The following is a 14,044-nucleotide window of genomic DNA, read 5'->3' on the forward strand; positions in this document are numbered from 1 at the left end:
AAGGGGACACGCGTCGTCCAGACCACACAACTTTTACGCCAAATGTATTTATTCGATATTTGTTTACATAACTAGGTCGATTCCATGTGCAGTCAGCTCAAACTAGTTTCATTGTCAGATGGTTCCATTGCTCAATCCATTATCCTACTGTACGTGCCTTTTGCCAACAACTGAACCAACAGACCTAAACTAAAGGACGTGTCCGGCCGAATGGATGCCGGTAACCGATCTCATCAGCCCGTGAGGGAGGGATGAGATATTCCCGTGGGATGATCACGTGTCCGTGGGGAGTAGTTGTGTGTGTGGAGCCCTTGGAATCGGAGGTGTAGCGTCAAGCGCGTCGTCCAGACTTCATTGTTACTGTAAGGAAGCTGTCAACTGTATTTGCGCGTGTTTATTGCTTTGCTGAAAGCGAAAGAAAATGCACGTGAAGAGAGGGGATCTGACGACCGATTTACATAAACTTCTGCGCGCATCTCAGTCGCAACAAACGCACTCAGCGTGATCGGTGAAAAATCAACACTGCTGTTTACTGTTCTTGCTACGCGAAATACAGATCACTGTCACTGCACATCAAGGTAAGTACAGGCATTTCTACAGTTTTAGAAGTTTTAGGACGCAATTAAAACGCAACAGAATGTTTGGTATATGCTATAATGTGTCTTAAAACAGAAAGATAAACAACTCGTGAAACATTTTAGATTATATCGAAGTTAAATAAAGTTCTCTTTCAGTCTTAATTTTTCACACATTGTTTGTAGCGTATTTGTGCGTGTTGTTTTCTATAGCCACACTGTACTAAATGAAAATACAGCAGGTAGCATACATGTGACTTCATCGGTGATGAAAGCTTCTGGATAATGTGCAAGAACACCATGATCCCATTTTTGCCTCTGTCTAGCTTTTTTGGGTTTCTTTCCAGAGATTCTGGTTGTCCATTTTTGCATTAACCCCATGAATTCCAAGGTTTAAGTTGTTAGAGTGGTTCAAGATACTTAAAAACCCTGAAGTTAACCATGCATTATAGGCTAGTAAAACTGTAGGTCATATTAATTAGCTTTTGTATGACCTAGATTTTACTAAAATAGTATGGTTAAAACATTGGTTTATCAAAAGCATGGTGAATTTGAGACCAAAACATAATAAATTTTTCATCAGGGAAAGCTTTTCACATTCACCTTTATGGTTTGTTATTTCATGCCACCATATAACTGTAAATAATTATTATAAAACATATTTTGGCTGCACTACAAACTGAAATGTATTTCATGACATCAGATACTATTTTAAGTTTTGTAAATCACTACGTCACTATTGATTACATTAAAATAAGACAAAAACTAAAGCAATTGTCCACATTGCTGCTGTATTTAAATTGTGTCCTCATTTATTCACCCTCATTCCAGAATTTTTTTCTAGAAGAAGAAGCTCTTTTTCCTGTGGAACTAAGGAAACTGTGGAACTAACTAACTTATATTTATATATATATATATATATATATATATATATATATATATATATATATATATATATATATATATATATATATATATTCATATATATGAAGGCTGCTTTTTATTGTAATATTTATGGATAACTGAAGCTATCACCTTCAAATGACAAAGAAAATATAAAAGTGGCCATTACAACACCAAACAGGAGAAAATTTAAGTTATGATTTACTCAAAAACCAATATAATGAAACCAATTGCTCTTTACAATTGCCCACACTATTCGCAGTATTACTCTTTCTATACAGTACTGTCCTTTGGATGAGTGAATGAAAACAAGTAAACAAATGTGTACACTAAAGATGAGGTGAGATGTGGGATTCATCACAGCATGCAAAATGGCTTGCCATTCATATGTACTTTAGCTGAACACTCATTGTGAGATGCATTGTGGGATTGAATTAGTTCACTACAAAGAACTGTTCTTTCAGACAGTATAGTGGACAAAATCATTCAGTTAAAAACAAAAACCAGTATACAGGTTGATTTATGTGCTTCTAGAACTGGTTGTAAATGCCTGACCAAACAAAATTGTAATATGCAAGACCACTGAAAATTCATGTTGAATATAAACCATACAGTAGCTTGCTAATCAACAATATGCTAAGCTACTTTACTTTTTAGTTTGAAAATGGCTAATTTCTTTTTTGTATTCTACAGTGAATGTAAATAATGACAGAATTTACTACTATTCCTTTATACCCGCATCTTCTGCTGCTAGTATGTTTGTCCACATCTTAAACAGAATTGACATCCTCTGTTCCCACCGCTGAAATATCAGAACTGTGTGGAGGTGTACCTGCCCTTAGCGATGAGGAAGCACATTTGCACGCCTCCGTCTTGAAAATGTTTTTCATTCAGAGCAGTTCACTGGGCTATTTGTTTGTAGCCAGTTGATTTCCATATTACATCTGAATATATAACAAAGGTTACAATGCATTGTTGTGAACTGCAAGGGTTATTTTGATGGCATTTTCTTCATAAAAGTACCCTCATCCCCATAGTAACGCTGAGCTATACTGTACTGTATATCCACAGGAGACCGATATACCTGTGCCACTTGCTGTGCTGTCAGCATTGATATGACATTCATGTGGTTAGATGTATTTCAGGCATAACGGTTTACAGTGCAGCTTTTCACTTGGAAAGAGTCCCAGAAGCTTTATTTAAGTTATGTGCTAGTAATAATAAGACTTGCTTATATGATATGTTTGTTATTGAGGAAGTGACTCTTTTAGAACGAGTGGTATCGTGTTGGCATTTGCCTTAAGATGCTGTTAAAAGGTGCCCAGAACTGTGGTTGAAAGGGGCTACTTTAGTGTTGTTTCAGCCTTTCTTCTGTTTATGCTGAGTAGTCTCAACTTCCTGCCAGTATTGTAGGGCATTCTTAAACTGGCAACAAACATCCAATTTAGACCACCCGAGTCTTATGTGACAAATCTGTGGCCATATGAAGGCTTCGCTGCAGTGGATCGTCTTAAGTAATTATGTGGAAAAAAAATGAAATAAATAAAAATCAAAGAGCCTCCATTCCTTCTCCACCATTGGCGCTTTTGCATCTCCAAAGAGAAGAAAAGTTTCTCGATATTAAAAAGCACAGAAGGTAATTTTCCATGGCTGACCTGCTGTGCCAAATGTATTTCTTGAGGCTATGTACTATTCTTATCTCGGGCAAGTCAGCTTGAGAAAGGTTGCTAAAAAGCTGGAGGATATATCTACTGAAAAAATATTGAGATGTGTTAAGATATGTTCCATGATGCTGGTGGAGATCAGGAAGGGGGTCCATTAATGTTGTTAGCTTCTCGTCAGGGGTCTAATATTCAATTAGAGAGACTCGCACTCTTGCCAGAACTTATGTAAATGAGGCCTCAAGGTTGGTAAAAATGTCTTTTAATAAGCATTTCTGTAGTTTACTTTGTCAATGAGCCGAAATCACTTGACAAAGGCTTGCTGTGATGATGGTTGTAGTAATGTTGTTATTATTTCCGTCGGCGGCTTGTGGCCTTATCTTTCCTTTTTAAAACTTGTTAGCATATCCAGTATGTGATCTCACACTGATTTACTGCTCATATTGTGGTTTTTGGTTATACTTAGTGTGGTGATTTAAACTCTCCTACTGTTTTCACTCTGTATATTGAGCTCTCATTGAATGATGGCTCAATGGGGCTGGCGGCATAGCAGGCCATCTCATAATGCACATAGTTTTCTTTTTTCTTTTTCACAGAGAGACTTCAAATAATACAGCTCTGTTGAAATGGCTATGACTAATTTTGTTTTGAGCCAGAGTCAAGATGAGGTGAAGTTGGGCTTTTTTTTTTCCAGAGCGGTTCATCAAATGCCCAGGGCTGGCAAAGCTTCAAATTGGGTTTTGGAAATAAACCTTTCATACCAAATAAACTCAGGCTGACTTGACTTTCATTCCAGTTTATAGTGGATTCAAATCATGATATCTGTTCTTAAGTGTCATTAAATATAGTTTTCAGAATTTTAATTAAAGCTTCACCCATGCTTTCAGTTTCAGTTTGAAACAGATACATTATAGCCTGAATCCACTGGATAAACTGAAGAAGAAAAATCCCCCAATTCTGTAATCTTTATTTAAAGAAATTACATTTGCAGTCTTGGATAATAGAGAAGATTACCAACAACATTTTCTTCTTATTAATTAAATTAAATATTCATTTAGAATTTCATTACTTGGTGTTGGGTTGTTGCTGGAAGGGATCTGCTGCTTAAAACATATGCCGGATAAATTAGCGGTTCATTCCGCTAGGGTGAACCATTATTATTAAAGGGACTAAACCGAAAGAGAAATGAATGGATGAATATGAATTTTAGCTTTTGAAATTTATAATGAACTCTACACTCTGAAAGTTCTTTATTGGCATTGATGGTTACAGCATAGCCTGAATCCACTGGATAAATTAAAGAAAAAAAAAAAACCCTACTCTATAATGATTATTAAAATAAATTGCATTTAAAGTTTAGGATAACACTGAAAGTTGCAAAGAACATTGGTATTTTTATTATTATTAATTTAAAGATTAGATAAGAATTTTACTTGGACAGCTTTAAAGTTTATGATGGACTCTTACACTCTTAAAACTAAAGGTTCTTTATTGGCATTGATGATAACCTTTATCATTGAAGAGCCTCTATCATCGGTTTTTGAAAATGAGCTTCCATGCAGTATGTAACACAGCTCTAAGTGAATGAAAACATCCAGCTGAAGTTTAAATCTGAAAGTGCACCATGTTTAAAAGTATTGATTCTTTAACAAAATAGTCAACTTAGAGTCGAATAATTTAATTGTGTTGGGTTCGGATCTTCTGCTTTAATGTGTCGACATCGATACGGTGCATCACCATTCACCATCACATGCGTTTTTCTTCAAACATTAGCGGAGCACAGGGGTCTACAGGAATGATCGTGATCCGAATCTGACTGATGGAGAATTGGCTACATGGGGGTTAAAGTTTATTTTTACAACAATTTCACATTATAGCAAACCTAGTGCTGGGTTTGCTCCTTTCATTTTTCTCATTTTTGATGGAATAACCTACAGTAGTAAGCTTACTATTAAAGGAAGGAGCAGCAGAGACTATTATGCATGGGAGTTTGTCAGTAACTGTTACAGTTCATATGGACCAGTTACTTCTTCCTCCGGATCATAACATGCAAGTGTAATTAAAATTGTTGCCTCGTTTTGTGTAGTTTGCAAAATATGCATTTAATTGTGTGTTGTAACTTGTAATTGCTCTGTGTGGCTTGCAATCACTTATCTTTTATACATCCGTGCTTGTTCTGTGCCTCTCAGGTTAAATCTTTATGGGACTATTCACATATTGTGTCCAAAACAGTGTTGAAAATGTCACACGTGCTTCTCCCTTTACTGATAAAAATGCCTTTCTAAACTCGCAATCCTCTGCCGTTTGTCTTTATTATGGCCACCATCATTCCTACACAAGCGTGACGTGGTCAATTTTCAAAATAGTTTTACATACTTCATAGCCGTGGTGGGCGTTTCTTTCTGTCTCGCTCTGAACCCAGTCGACCAATCACAACAGACTGGGTCATTTAACCAATCACAGCAGATTAGCCTCACGCAAAGGAGGGGTTTGGGAGCAAATGAATCGCTGAACAAATGAAATGGGAGTCGATGGGATAATCAGGTAAAAATAAATGCATATTTAAGACAATAAAAGGGGTTTTTGACCTTGCATGCATATATCAGCCTCTTGTTGGAGACTCCAAAACCAAAATATTAAATTTTATGATGCAAAGAAGGGGTTCTTTCTACAAATCTTTCCATTTCACAAAAAATGACTTAATATATTCTCTATAATAAGAAAAATTAAAACTGCTTACAGATTTTTTTTTTTTAATGTGAAACATGTATATTAAATAAATACCAATTAGGAACTTAGGATTTAGAAAAAAAAAATATATAATTAAAAATAATTCCCCACAATAAAAAACTGAATTTAGCATACTAAGAGTGTCATCATTTCATTAACTGATGAAAAGTGTCATTGTATGCCATTCATTAATACTGGTAGCCCATAAAACTGTCATTCTCTGTACCTTCATACAATTTCCCTTTTCCTTCCAAGCCACAGGACATCACCATAAATTTCAATTGTTCAGTTTTCAGGAAGGTAGCAGTTTATCTAATTTTAAATGGATGTTGCACAGTGTAAGCTGTTATTCAAGACACTTAGAAGACATCACAATCTTTTTTCTCCTGCTGAAATAATTAACGTCGCTCTAAGCTCATTAGCTATAATGCACATTAGCGTCACTGAGATGGATGTCGAGACAGCCACCAAACCAGAATGATTTCCATGTCTTTCAGCATCAAAACATAATGTCAGTCTGCCTTGGCACACATTTTATTACTGGTTGCTGTGGGAAAAAAATCTAAACACAAGGTCAAGATGGAAGTTGAGATGACCTCAACAAATCCCTTCAAGGACCAGTCATGTATTTTTCTGTCATAAACTTTTCAAATCAGCTACTGGCTAGTAGTGCTGTAGCTAGCCCTTTGCTGCATTGTTTATTCAAACAACCCCATGACCAGCGGCTTTCAAGAAGCTTTAATATGTTTGTCTTTCAGTCCATGACGAACACACCTCTCCCTCCACATAAAATAAACAGACAATGTTTGAATTTGCTACTTGCTTGAATATGTAATTGATTGAATTGCTTCGGGGGATTACTGGCTACACTGAAGTAAATATAATAATAGTAATTATAAATCATTAGTTTAACTTAATATAACTTGCACACGTTTAAATGATATTTCAACTTTGTTTAGTGGAATAGAAACCAAGAGCAAAATTCATTTTGAACCAGCACCGAGATCAAATCCCTTTTATGTGAATAATCTTCTGAATAAAACTTAATTACACTTGTTGATCCAATTAACTGTAATCATTTTATTTGGACATCCAGAATTTTCCATTAACTTTTGCAAATGAAAAACATCCAATAATTTAATTAGCAAAAATATCTTATTTAGCACTAACACAAAAATCAGTTAGCTTATGTTTACCAAATGAAGGTAGATTAAACATGTTATAAATAAATGATTAAATAATGTCACGATATTGGTTGTTTCAGCTCACTTTTTGAACAATTAATCTGAATAAACAGCGAAAATCATTTTTGAGTGAACAAATATTGAAACATTGGCATCAGTTTTAATCAATATATTTAAAGCAGGGGTGTCCAAACTCGATCCTGGAGGGTCATTGTCATGAGAAATTTAGTCCTTCCTGGAAATTGGGTCCATCTATAGGACACAGAGTGATCCTATTGTTTCACTGGAGTTGGGATAGGTATAGTTAGTAGTGCCTAATTATGAAGTACAATATATTAAATCAATAGGTGAATTGGGTAGGCTAAATTGTCCATACTGTGTGTATGAATGAGTGTGTATGGAGGTTTCCCAGAGATGGGTTGCGGCTGGAAGGGCATCTGCTTCGTAGAATCGTGCTGGATAAGTTGGCGGTTCATTTCGCTGTGGCGACCCCAGATTAATGAAGGGACTAAGCCGAAAAGAAAATGAACGAATGAATGAATATATTAAATTAAATCACTTTCATAATTGATATAATGTAAAGTGTGACTATTTCATTTCACCATTAAAATGGCATGTATAAGCGTTATATTGAACCTTTCATATACTCGTGTATCATTAAACAAATACATGGGCTATGAAATTGATCATTTATCTTTTATACTGTTAAATTTGCTCAATTAGCTTATGTGCTTGCATAATCAGACCTCCTGGCTAAAATAAGGTAACATAGCTGTGATTAGCTACACAACAAGGTATCACAATAATAGCTTTTGATCAGGCATTTACCACAGACAATCCCTTAGGGGTCCTAAGTGGACTCGATTGGAGGGGGACTCAATTTCTCACCACACCGGTGTCCTGCATATTTTAGTTCCAACCCCAATAAGACACACCCGAACCAGCTAATCAAGCTCTTTTTAGGTATACTAAAAACTTCCAGACATATCCCTAAAAAGAACCTTTACTCACTATTTTTCTACACCCTGTAATGGTTAAAAACTTTATGAGTTATTTCTGTGGAACACAAAATATATTTTGAAAAAAGCTAAAAACTTATAACCATTAACCTTTTTTATATTAAGAAAAACACATACTATGGAAGCCATTTGTTACAGGTTTTCAGCTTTCTTCTAAATAGCCTCTTTTGTGTTCAACAGAAGACTGTTGGAAAAATGGTTTTGGAAAAAGTAAGGAGTGAGTAAACGATGACAGAATTATCCCTTTAAGTATTTTGCTGAAGGTCAGACGTATCACCTTCAGCTGATGGAAGTAGCCCAGCTGTTGAAACTTGTAATCGTCTCAATGGGAAAGTTTGAACACAATGCTATTGTTCTAGTTGTTTTGTTTGTTGGAAGCTATAGATTGCCAGTCAGCAGGGTGGGGTTGTCTAGACTCTGAGGGGGGCCATGTGTTTATGTAATGACCAAAATAGTGGACCAAAAAGAGCAGGTCTGGGACAGCAGATGACTCTTAAGTATCCCTCAGCCAGCCAGTGCCATGTAATGTGGAAACTGATGTGTGGATTAGATGCCACTGGGGCTTGAGTTTCATTATTGCACTCTGTCTTCCTTCCAGTCAGCCACCGGGAGTATCTAAGGGTTAATCTGAATAGGGTGAATTCAAGAAAATTGGGCCATTTTTCATGTTCATGGGGTAAACTGAAAAGGTTTCCAAGAGGGCCAGGTTTAAGTTCCCTATAATATGCTTTATTTATATCATTTGTTTTTTGTAAAATTGTACAAACACTATCTATCTATCTATCTATCTGTCTGTCTGTCTGTCTGTCTGTCTGTCTGTCTGTCTGTCTGTCTGTCTGTCTGTCTGTCTGTCTGTCTGTCTAGAACTCGTATGTTTACATATTTAAATTGAAATTTAGAGATTTTATGTATAAACCAGTACAGAACTATGGCTGCACAATATAATTTAAAATTATTATGGTGAAAGCATAAACAATTAGGGTTGGGTTAATAGACAATGCCATCGCCAATGGCCGATAGGTATCACGATGCTATGCTGGCATCGCAATCCTCTGCCCCTCGTCGCAGCAGCAACCTGCTTGCGAAAAAAACACACTTAAGCCCTGTTTACACTACATCTTATTTTTAAAATGCCATTTTAGAACGAAAACAGTCCATGTCCACACTGGTGTTTCATCTAGCATTTCTGAAAAAATCTCCGTCCACACTATACCACTGAAAACTTACATCACATGACCACAGACAAACACTCTGGCATTCGCTGCAGTGTATGTGCACATCTGAGCTCCAGCAGTCAGCAGATGCTTTGAGCACAAAACCCCAGAGAGCAGTGCAAGTCGGGCAGTTTATCAAGGATGTACCGCTGGATCGCGTCTCACTATAATTGTTAAATGTGATATTTATTTAATCTTGACTCTATCTAACGACTCTTCTGTTTGTTGAATCTGTCAGGTAACAGCGTCAGTACACTGCTTCAATCTTTCGCTTTCACGCTTGTACATTGTAATTTTAGGGAAAACCTCAGATACTGTTGGTTAGTTTCTGTTGGTTGTGCATATTTTTACCAACCGAGATGGTCAACGTCATTATAATGACACGGATCACTCTGCCTGTTCATGCCAGAGTTCTGAGGAAAAAGTGATTGACAGGTGGTATTTGTGTGTAACTTATCTTTATTTATGTATGATTAGGTTATGGGTAAAACAAGGACAATGCGGGTCAGGCAAATGAAACGATAGGCTACAAATAATTAATTCATTATGATAATTGATGCTAGCAGATTTTAAAGAGTACCCCAACAATGACTGAAGCCACAAAAATTAGAGGGCCAATTAATGACATAGGCTGATCATTTTTGGTTGCCGAAAATTCAGTACATCTCCAATATCAACACACTTTTAGATTCCCATTGTTGCACATTTCTGCTGTGTGATTGGCTTTTGGACCAATTCGTGATTCTTTATAATACCCTTTATCGGCCCTGCCCTAGGTGTTGCTGAAAATAAAAACTAATAGTGGAAGTCGAGACAAGAGAAATAATTGCTTGAGGGTGAGGTTTTTTACTCACTCATAGTTTTAAAGACAGTTTTTAGTCTAAATTAGATTTAATTAGATCTGAAAAATGTCTGTTTATGTTAATATCATTAAATAAATAAATTATATAATGGCTACAATAAGAGCATATAACGGAAGCATATATAAGCATATAACGGAAGAAGGGAAGGGAGTTCCATAAGAAATAATGTTATTACAGTACTCAACAACACTATTGCATATTTTTCCAACTATTTTTCCAACCAAAATAATACATATTTATGAATCCAATATTTAACTTACTGTCAAAAAGTTGCCAAAATAATCAGAATTCGCCCTATTTACTGCTTCTGTCTGTGTCTGATTGAATTAGGGTGAATTAGGTTTTATTGTCTGTAGTATTAGAGCTAGCATTCCAGCTGTTGCTTAATGTAATACACTTACAGTATATGAGCAAAACCTACAGGTTTCTGATGTATTGAGATCTAACAAGCGAGAGTTCTTTGCCTCTTTCTGCTCATGCATATTTGATGATTCTGTTCTGCTAAGTACTCTAGCGATTTGCATTTTGCTGTTCTTGGTTGTGGCTGCTGCTTGCCCAAATATTAATTACATAGATAGAAGGCAGGGCAGTTTGTCATAAATACAATTTCACTCTGTGACAGGTCACCACTTTCATTTCGCATTCGTTTAGCATTCTGAAAAAAACATCCATAAGCTAATTGCCGCACCCAGATTGGAGCAGTGCTACCAATTCAGAAGGGTGAAAAGTGCTTGTTCAGAGAGAGGAGAAAAGGGACTAATTACTCTGATGCATCGTCCCAAATCTCCTGCTGCATGTTCATTTGGACCCCTGTCCTCCACCCTCTGCCACCACGAACATGAAAAAGAAATGGACTTTGTGTCTACTCTTTCTCTTGGTGGGAATGGAACGCTGTATGCAAATTCATGTAATTAGTCGATGTCAACGCAGCAATTAAAACCTACAAAGTAAGTCATTATTTCCCCCTCTTTAATGTTGCCTAAATTCACTTATATTTGTCTTAGCACTGCATTATTTGCCTGTAAAACATTCATTTCATTAAAAGGATAATTAACCCAAATGTTTTACTTTGCTTTGGAATTAGGTTGAGGGGCAGGTTTAAGGATAGTACCCATTTTCTCAGTTTATGTAATGACTGTAATACGTACAGTACATAGGATGGATAGAGTTCAAAAACCACAGTTTTAGCTAAAACAATTGGCTTTAATATTTTTTCAGCATCTCAGATGACATGAAGGTGTGTAAATTAACAACAAATGCTGCATTTGTTTTGGGTGAACTATTTCTTTAAAAGCACAACACTGTTTGTAATGATTTTTCATTAAAATATAAAAAAAAAAGAATAAAAAAACTAGAACAGTGTTATATATTTTGCTCACTTATATACTTACATTATCCAAATGCTTTAAATAATGTAGAAATTCAGAGAAATAAAGTAGTTTAAGTAGTTACACAATCCGTACTATGTCACATACCCTTAACATCAAAGATGCTTTAATATGTTGTGTGTTTTAGACTGCACAAACCAGGAGTATAACATAACCCTAAAATGGGTTAAGTATGATTAAACAGCACTGCTTCTTTCCCACATGATCAGACTTGAAGACCCAGAAGTGGTCAACTGTGGCATAATAAAAGCTTTGCTGCTTTCGTGCTATGTCACGCTGGTCTGTCATCAGCAATTTCTCAAGATGTCTAGTGTTTCACTTTACAAGCTCTCAGCCTGTACTCTACTTCGCACTACCATGATAATAAGCTTTGATACTTTAGCTCGTCCATTAACTTGATTTCTGTAAGAGTTCCATAGGATGAAATGAAGACCATGATTTCACATTTAGTCGTGTCATGGCTTCGTCAAACTACACTGAAAAAGAAAATAACTCTTAAGATTTACTTGATAAAATTTTCATAACAATTTGAACAAGCAAAAATTCAAGTAAATTTTACTATCTTATATCAAGTACAATTAACTTGTCAATATCATGGAACATTTACTTTAACCTGATACTCTTAAATAAATGAAGTAGAATTCAAAGTTTTGAGGATACATATTTTTATTAATCAAGTAATGTCAAGTTTTTGTTTTAGCAAAAGGAACATTGCTTTTATCAATTTAAGTAAATCTTATTAGCTATAGAACATATTGGTTTAACTTAAATTAATTAAAACATGTTTCCACTGACTTGAAATGTGCTATTTGACTTTATTTTAAGCAAATTGAACTTTATCAAATTTACTTTAAAATGCTTACTGATCTCAGAGTTAGCACACCTATGACCTATGAGTTAAACGTCAAACACTAATGCACATAATAAAAATGCCAAGACTCAAAGCAAAAGTGCCATTTTACTGCAAAGTGGTTTCATCAAAACTTCTTAATTCTTCTTAATCTTCAAACTAATGAAAATTAAACTCTAAGAAGTCTTTTGCTTAATTTTAAACACCTAAGATTGCTTTTATTTTCAAAATATTATTCTCGGCGGCACAGTTACTCAGGGGTTAGCAATGTCTTACATCAAGAAGGTCGCTGGTTCGAGCCCAGGCTGGACCAATTTGCATTTTTGTGTGTAGTTTGCATGTTCTCCCCAAATTCTCGTGGGGTTTGCTCCAGGTGCTCCGGTTTTGCCAACAGTCCAAAGATGTGCAATAATAGGTGAATTGGGTTAACAAAATTGGCCTTAGTGTATGAGTGTGTGTGTATAGGTGTTTCCCAATACTGGATTGTGGCTGGAAGAGCATCTGCTGTGTAAAACATTAAAACACAAGAGAATAGTTGGCGGTTCATTATGCTGTGGCGACCCCACTGATAAATAAGAGACTAAGCTGAAGGGAAATGAATAAATGTTAATGCATATTCTCCTCTTAATTCAATCCCATGCAAAGCATGCTTTGAACTACATATATTAATACTTATCCATTATTAAAATGTACTTAATATTACTAGGTCTTCAAACAATATTTAGGAAATACTTAGAAAATATTGAAATATTACATGTAATGAATATTTAACTCTTTCCCCTCATTTCATTTCTTACATCAAGTAAATATTAAATATTAGGAAATTCTAGTTATCCTTGACATTTACTATTACAATTTGAAAATTGTGAGAGGACATTTTTTTAAATTGTATTACACCAAAAGGTCATTTCTTTCAGTGTCGCTATTGTTTGTTGTGAATACATACACTAGTAGCCAAAAACTACAAACAGTGCCTTAAAGTGATTTGCTTGCAGTTACACTTATGCAGAACATGAACTAGTGACAGATAAAGTCAGAGTTATTTGTGACTCATAAAGTGTCAGATTTTCCTGGGTGTCTCGGTATGAGCCCTGCAGTTTAGTTTTGTCTGCTTGAATTGTCGTCCTCTTGTGCTGAAGGCCATAGCTTGTGGATCACTGCACTCTTCTGCTCTCCGTGTGGAGGCCAGACTCTGCTTTAAGGAGCGAATAAAGACTTACATTGTTGCCACCCAGTCAGCCTGCTGGATTCCAGAGCTTGGGGAGGGAAATCTATCCACAACACTAACAAAAACAAATTGGCATACCTCTGGAAGGAATCAGCCAGGCATGCTGGGAAAATTCGTATCCATTTTACCCATCTTAAATGAAACATGATAACCTCGGATAATCTTGGATCCTTCTGCAAAATTCCGCTCTTCTGTATGGGAAATGGCATTTCCAAACATCTTGGCTGAATGTCCAGTGCTTTCAACTCCCACTGAGACTGCAATATAAAGACTTGTGTGTATTTATGACTGGAGAATTTTTGTTCTGTGCGGAGTCAGATTTATATTATTTATTTATTTTTTTAACTCTCAGATACCCAACAGAGCATACAGTAAGTCAGCGGGATCACATGTATTTATGTGTATTTAAAAACACTGAAACAAACAACA

General features: G+C 35.8%; 1 protein-coding gene across 4 annotated transcripts in view; it reads left to right on the plus strand.

The window, feature by feature from the left end:
• The first annotated feature begins 292 nt into the window (after window positions 1–292).
• mid2 (midline 2) overlaps window positions 293–14,044 on the plus strand; it is a 275,772-nt gene continuing 262,020 nt past the window's right edge. For all 4 annotated transcript variants that reach the window (XM_021481165.3, XM_068213343.2, XM_009291075.5 and 1 more), the window contains exon 1: window positions 293–578. The gene's annotated coding sequence lies outside the window, so the exon portion shown is untranslated. The remainder of the gene's footprint in view (window positions 579–14,044) is intronic.

This window comes from Danio rerio, chromosome 14 (assembly GCF_049306965.1).
Source record: "Danio rerio strain Tuebingen ecotype United States chromosome 14, GRCz12tu, whole genome shotgun sequence".
NCBI classification, from domain to species: Eukaryota; Metazoa; Chordata; class Actinopteri; order Cypriniformes; family Danionidae; genus Danio; species Danio rerio.